General features: G+C 43.7%; 1 protein-coding gene across 4 annotated transcripts in view; it reads left to right on the top strand.

Moving 5' to 3' along the window:
• The first annotated feature begins 1324 nt into the window (after window positions 1–1324).
• The window catches only part of Cyld (CYLD lysine 63 deubiquitinase), a 48676-nt gene continuing 44000 nt past the window's right edge, over window positions 1325–6000 (top strand). For 2 of the 4 annotated variants that reach the window (XM_057753534.1, XM_057753532.1), the window contains exon 1: window positions 1352–1487. The gene's annotated coding sequence lies outside the window, so the exon portion shown is untranslated. Of the gene's footprint in view, window positions 1488–6000 lie in introns of all 4 variants that reach the window. The other 2 variants (XM_057753533.1, XM_057753535.1) reach the window with 2 other exon arrangements.

Below are 6000 nucleotides of genomic sequence, written 5' to 3'. Positions count from 1 at the left end.
CCTGGGAGAATCAGATCTATCAGGGAATGGTGTTGCGTAAGGCCACTCACTGCACGTCACTGTTGATCCGTATCATGTTGCTTCTTGCTAGAGCTCAGGAAGGTGGGAACAGGATGTATGTGTACCAGTGATTGAGGCTTAAGTTTACAAGTGATGTCAGTTTCACCGTGGGTGATTTCGGCAGAGAGAAATGGGGTGAGTTTACACTGTTGGTAATCACCCATGTGTCTGCCTGCTTTTATCTTCTCATTGGTTTCAGAAACATGCCACTTTCCACACTGGGGGAATTTGTGTCACGATTAACGACCACACACACACACACACACACACACACACACACACCTCCTTCTTTCTCAGTATTAATCACCTTCTCCCATAATTAGTAGTTAAAATGTCAAAGGAGAAGGAATTAATTAAGAAGACTATTCAGCGAAGCAAGGCATGTACTGCCAGGCTCTGGGACTGAATATAAAAAGAGTTTCCTTAAATATTGTGAGTACTTTTGGGAGTCAGAAGCCTCTCTTCTAATCGAAAGATCCTTAACTCTACCCCAAATCTGGCCGGTGGCCAGGGGTGCGGGCCTGGGTAAGGTGGAGGGTGGAAATCCCGTCTCTATCCTTAGGAGACTCTCTCCAACCTGGGACAGGTGGCCCCAGGGGTTCAGAAATAGCAGGCGTTCCGGACCCCATCCGAGGGCAGGAAGCGCCTCAACTTTTCCCGAGCGCCTACTGTTAGGGGATGCGGTGTGGCATTTCACAAGAATCTGGTAAGACAGGTGGTACTAACACCTTCGTTCTACAGATGAGGAAATGGAGGCTCAGCACGATCGGGAGTCCCCCATGTCACACGGCGAATAACTGAGAGAGAAAACATTGACTCTTAGGTGCGATTCTAAGCTTCGATCTTTCATGGAATTCTGAAAAACTATTCTCAGCTCTCCGCTTCCCACCCGAGTTTTGACAGCTAGGGCAAGAGCCCAGACTCGCGCAAGGGAGGTGGAGCTGGGAGCCCAGCGCCCCGCCCAGGTCTGGTTTCAGCCAATGGTGACGCGGCACCCACAGCCTTTGGTCCAATCAGCCTTCGCTCTTCGCCCCCATCCTTTCTCTTCTGTCCCTTATGCCCCGCCCCTTCGCTTTCCCTTTGGCTCCACCGAGCTTGACAGAGCGGAAAGTCCCTTCGGCCGACGCCGCGCCGGCTGCCATTGGAGGAAGAGCTGCTAAAGGAAGACCCAATCAGAGCGCGTACAGACACGAATCTCTGGATGCGATTGGCTGGCGCGGCGTCTGCCCTCTCCGCCCCCGTTCCTCCCTCCCCGCGGGCGGTTCGGAGGCGGGGCAGGTGGGGGCGGGCCCAGGTAGCAGGTTCGGCTGCGCGGGGGCCCGCGAGCCTGAGGTAAATACTGGGGTGGTGGGTGTGGGGTTCCGGGCCGGCCCCGGACACGCCGGCTATGAAGCCGGGGCCGGGGCGTTGAGCGGCGGCCGAGAAGGGTGAGTGAGTGCGGCCGAGTGGCAAAGGCATGGTCCTCGGCGTTGCTTCTGTGCCTCGGGGCTCCCTGAGCTGCAGAGGCGACCGTCGGGCCTCAGCGCCCGCCCGTTAGCTGCCCCGGCAGCTGAACCTCTGACAGCAGCCCCGGCTGCCCACCTCCAGCCTCCCGGGGGACTTCGAGTCGCGGGACTCCCGGGCCAGAGGGCTTGGGGAGGAGCAACGCAGGACTCAGTCTTCCTCTTTGGCCCGCCGTCGTTGACAGATGGGGAAACTGAGGCCGGGACCTTGGCTGGTCCCCCAGCGAGTTGCAGGAGGCACGGAGAGCCCCGGGATGTGGTACTTCATGCCTGTGCCGTTTTGGAGGCTCTTGGAGACTCCTCTCCCGGAAGAGCAGTCCGGCCTCGCTAATGGCGTGTTCTGCTTTTTTTTCTTTCAGTTTCCCTGGTCTGGGGTGGCGTGGGGTGGGGGTGGGGGAGAAAGGGGGGAGGAGAATGGTTTTGCACAGTTGTGTAGTTGGAAGGTGTGCCCTGTTGAGACGGATACCTCTCTTTCCTTTTATTGCCCATGGTCAGCTTTGGAGAATCGCGAAGTCGTGAATGAAGATCACGGTCTTGAGCTGCGTTAAGCTGGGTCAGCTGCCGGGTTGTTCATGTCCTTGGCATCTTTTTCTGTTCCACCCCTTGGCATTTGCATGTTTTAAGGGTTTGTCATCTAGCCATCAAGCCTTGCAATCTCCCAACCCCCCATTCTCGCCACCATCCTCTCTCTGATTTTCCTTGGAAGTTGTCTCCTTAGAGGAGCATTCATTCATACCTTGTTTTTTTTTTTTAATTTATTTATTTTGTTTTAGTTGGGGCTAATTAGGGAATCTTAATAAGATTGTTCATTTTTGTAATCGTTGGCTCCAGAGAAGAATGCAGGCGTCAAGGGGGTGTGCATTCAGGCGTCAGTCTCCTGCACACCCCCTCACACCTCAAGTAGGTTGAGTGGCCCCAAGAATTTAGCCTGCTGCTCCCCACTGGGTAGTGGGTGGATTTGCACTAGAACAGTATTAAGAGAAAATGACTTGCTGGAAATTCTTAGTGAGGTTCCTGTAACAGTACCCGAACATTCTCTAATGTTCTGCTGCAAAATTCTAAGGTATCTTTCAAAGAAATCCTTGTTTGGAGTGGTAACTTTTGAGATGAGCCGATAAGGCCAGGAACTTGTTATATAAAATACCATCGAACAGCAGATAGCTAAACTGTGGTTAAGTGATTTAAGGAAGTCTTTAATACACAAAGAGCAAGGACAGTAATTTATCCTGCTCCTCAAACTATACTAGTATTTTGTTCCTGGCTTGTATACTATCATCTTAAATTTCTTTCTTTCTTTTTTTTTTTTTTTTTTTTTTTGAGTATGTTATAGGTGGTGTGAGGCTACGAAACCAGTGTCAAATGAAGCTCAGAACAGCTTGGTTTCTTAAGTGTAACATTTCTCCTTGTTTATCCTTATATGTGTAGCAGTATACTCTAAAACTGATTGTGATTTCTTTTATCCAAAGAGTCAATGGTATTTTAGGTATTTTCCTTTTTCTTGATTTTATATTTTAACGTAGTAGAAACTTGAGTCACTTAAAAAGACAAGGATATAGTGTTTTGACTTTCACTGTTACCTCCTAAGCTAATGAAGTTTCCCAGCCTAGGCCCTGGGAAGACAAGGAGTGGGGTGGTCATCCTCCTGATGTGACTGTGTGTAGGGACCAGACTTTGTCTTTTTTTAAACCTTGTAAGACCCACTTGTTTTAGGGACTGTATCCTTGTGTTGTAAGTTATTCTGGTCTTGAAATCTCTGTATTTCTGTGTACTGTTTAGGCGTATAACAACTTGTTCTTTTAGCGAGGGTTGTTTTTTCTTAAACCGATAGTTATCCTAGCTGTCTTGAAGCATTTGGGAAAAGATGTGTTTCTTTTCTTGAGGATCCATGCCAGCCTGCTTACTTCTTTACCATTTATGGTTTGGGCAGTATTTAGTATTTCAATTTCTATGCTGATTTAGAAAACTTCCTGTGGTGTTTTAGAATAGGGAGGCTGCCTCAGAAGATGTCGGAATTTCCTGATTGACACCTGTTTTTGTGAGCCTCTTAGATGGTGCAACCTGATCACTTGAACTGATATCAAGATGTCTAATAGTCTAGAAAAGTTAGCAGTCACCATTTCTGGGTAACTGATGGCCATTTGTACTGTGTGTTTTAGAAGTCTGGTCTTTCATATTTGTGCTAGGACTTATATGTTGATCATCTTTTCGTTTCATTCATTGGAAATTGATCAACATTTCTATTTTCAACCCTCATTTAGTTTAATGGTTATTTTAATATGATGAAACCCTCCTTTACTCAACTTCAGGCCATCACTAAGCTCATATAAACAGATATGATTTCAAATCTCTGTGATTCTTTGCTGTTCCCTTGTCTCCAGTGTCCTCAAAAATAGAAAAGAAGAAGCCTCTGTTCATCCTTGTTTCAGGCTGAACAGTTTGAGGCAACACTGCTGTGTTCCAGCTCTTTGATACACTTCTTTGAATACTTCATTAATTTTCAAAATATACACGATCACTGTTAACCAGTCTAACCTGAGACAGTGTTTAGATGAGTTGTTCGTGAGATATACTCACTTTCACAGTGATTGCATTTGCCAAGGAACAAGAGAGTACAATTGAAAATTTCTCCCTTCATCTAACCCCATCCTCTTGACCATGGCCTTGGTGAGACCTATCTTCCTTCTATTACAGAAGTCATGACCTGTATTTAAAGCAGAAACTGAGTAGGTGGAAAGCAGGCATCATACTTAAAGTTGTGGATTTCAGTGTCTAACCCTGACTGTATCTGAATACTCCTCCTGACCTGGAAAGAACTCACAATGTGATTTTGATGTTTCTCTTTCTACAAAGAGAGAAGTCTTGAGGCTGTTCTTATTGCTTGGGGTTATAAGGCTTTATTTAACTACTATGAAGACCCCAGTGGAATGAGAATGTTAACATTATATTTATTACTACAGTGGGAAGAAAGATGTTAGTGCATTTCTTTTGTAATGCTGATATCTCGAGATGATAAATGATCATTTGGTTTATCATCAAGTGTATATCTAGAAAGAACCATAAAGTTCTTCATTCAATTTTATTATTTGTAATAAAGAAAATTAGCTGTAATGTGTTTCAAACCTATTCTTAATATGTTTCTTGTAAAGAGGGAAGGTCACGCATGTTTCATATATTTGGATAATACCTTAAAAAGTATTTTGTAATGTTTGCTTTGACTATTCTAGTTGTGACCTACCCTATTACTGAGTATAAACTCAGGTTCACTTGTGCAACAAGTTGGCAGACTTCATCACTCTCTGCTAGTTCACTTTAAAAATGGTGTTTTAAAACTTCTGTTTCCAGGAACCTTTTTACTAACCAAGAAGCTATCTTTTTCCTTTTTTTTTTTAACTGTGGACAACCTCCATTAATGAGTTGCAAAAGGCAATTTTGTAATCAAATTCATTTAAAATATAATATCGTAAAACAAATAGAATGATTTGTTTTGATTTGATAATTTTCATTAACACTTATATTTTTTATTTCAAGTTGCAGCATTAGTTGTTAAGTTAGAGAATCAATAGAATAGGCAGTTTCCAGCTTACTATTTAAAGATACCTGGTTTTAGAAAAAAATACTTTAAAAATAAAACCAAAAATTTTGCATTTTAAAGAGATCCTCAAACAATAACTCACTGCTTTTTACTGCCTCAACCTCTGGAAACAGTCTCAAGAATATCTTTGTAGCCGGGCGGTGGTGGCGCACGCCTTTAATCCCAGCACTTGGGAGGCAGAGGCAGGTGGATCTCTGTGAGTTCGAGACCAGCCTGTTCTACAAGAGCTAGTTCCAGGAAAGGCTCCAAAACCACAGAGAAACCCTGTCTCAAAAAACCAAAAAAAAAAAAAAAGAATATCTTTGTAATAAGGCTTTATGCACCTTCTATTTCAAGACCCTTCTAGAATTTGTCTCTTCCTTTTGTTTTTGTTGCTTTGCTTTTTCAGACACAGAAACATACCTCATCACCTCACTTCTTAGAACTGATTAGAAATAGTAAATTGGAAAGCAAGGAGGCCACAAAAAGAGTCAAAGACAGACTGCAGGAAACCACAGAAAATGGCTGATTGCAAGAGGGACAGTATAGTATAGACTATGATTTGTAGAAAACAGGAAAGGGAGTCAGAGGACAGGATGGAAAGCTTTTTAATGAAATAATAAACAGACATATATTTTGAGGCTCACTAATAATAATTTATATTCCTAATGATTCTTAGTGATTGAGAAAAAAGTAATTTCCTTTCTTGAAAAATGCTGACATATTAGTAGCATTTTAGTAAAACAAAACAAAACAACAACAACAAAAGACCAAACACTTTATCTTGGTGCCTCAGAGGCACAGAGCCACATTAAAGGGTTGTGTAGCTTCTTTGGTGCTTTTTTTGAGGGATTTTGTTTATGTGGG

Source organism: Chionomys nivalis, chromosome 21 (genome assembly GCF_950005125.1).
Source record: "Chionomys nivalis chromosome 21, mChiNiv1.1, whole genome shotgun sequence".
In the NCBI taxonomy this organism is placed as follows: Eukaryota; Metazoa; Chordata; class Mammalia; order Rodentia; family Cricetidae; genus Chionomys; species Chionomys nivalis.
Note: the sequence above shows the minus strand (reverse complement) of the source record. Positions and strands in the feature narration are given on the sequence as shown.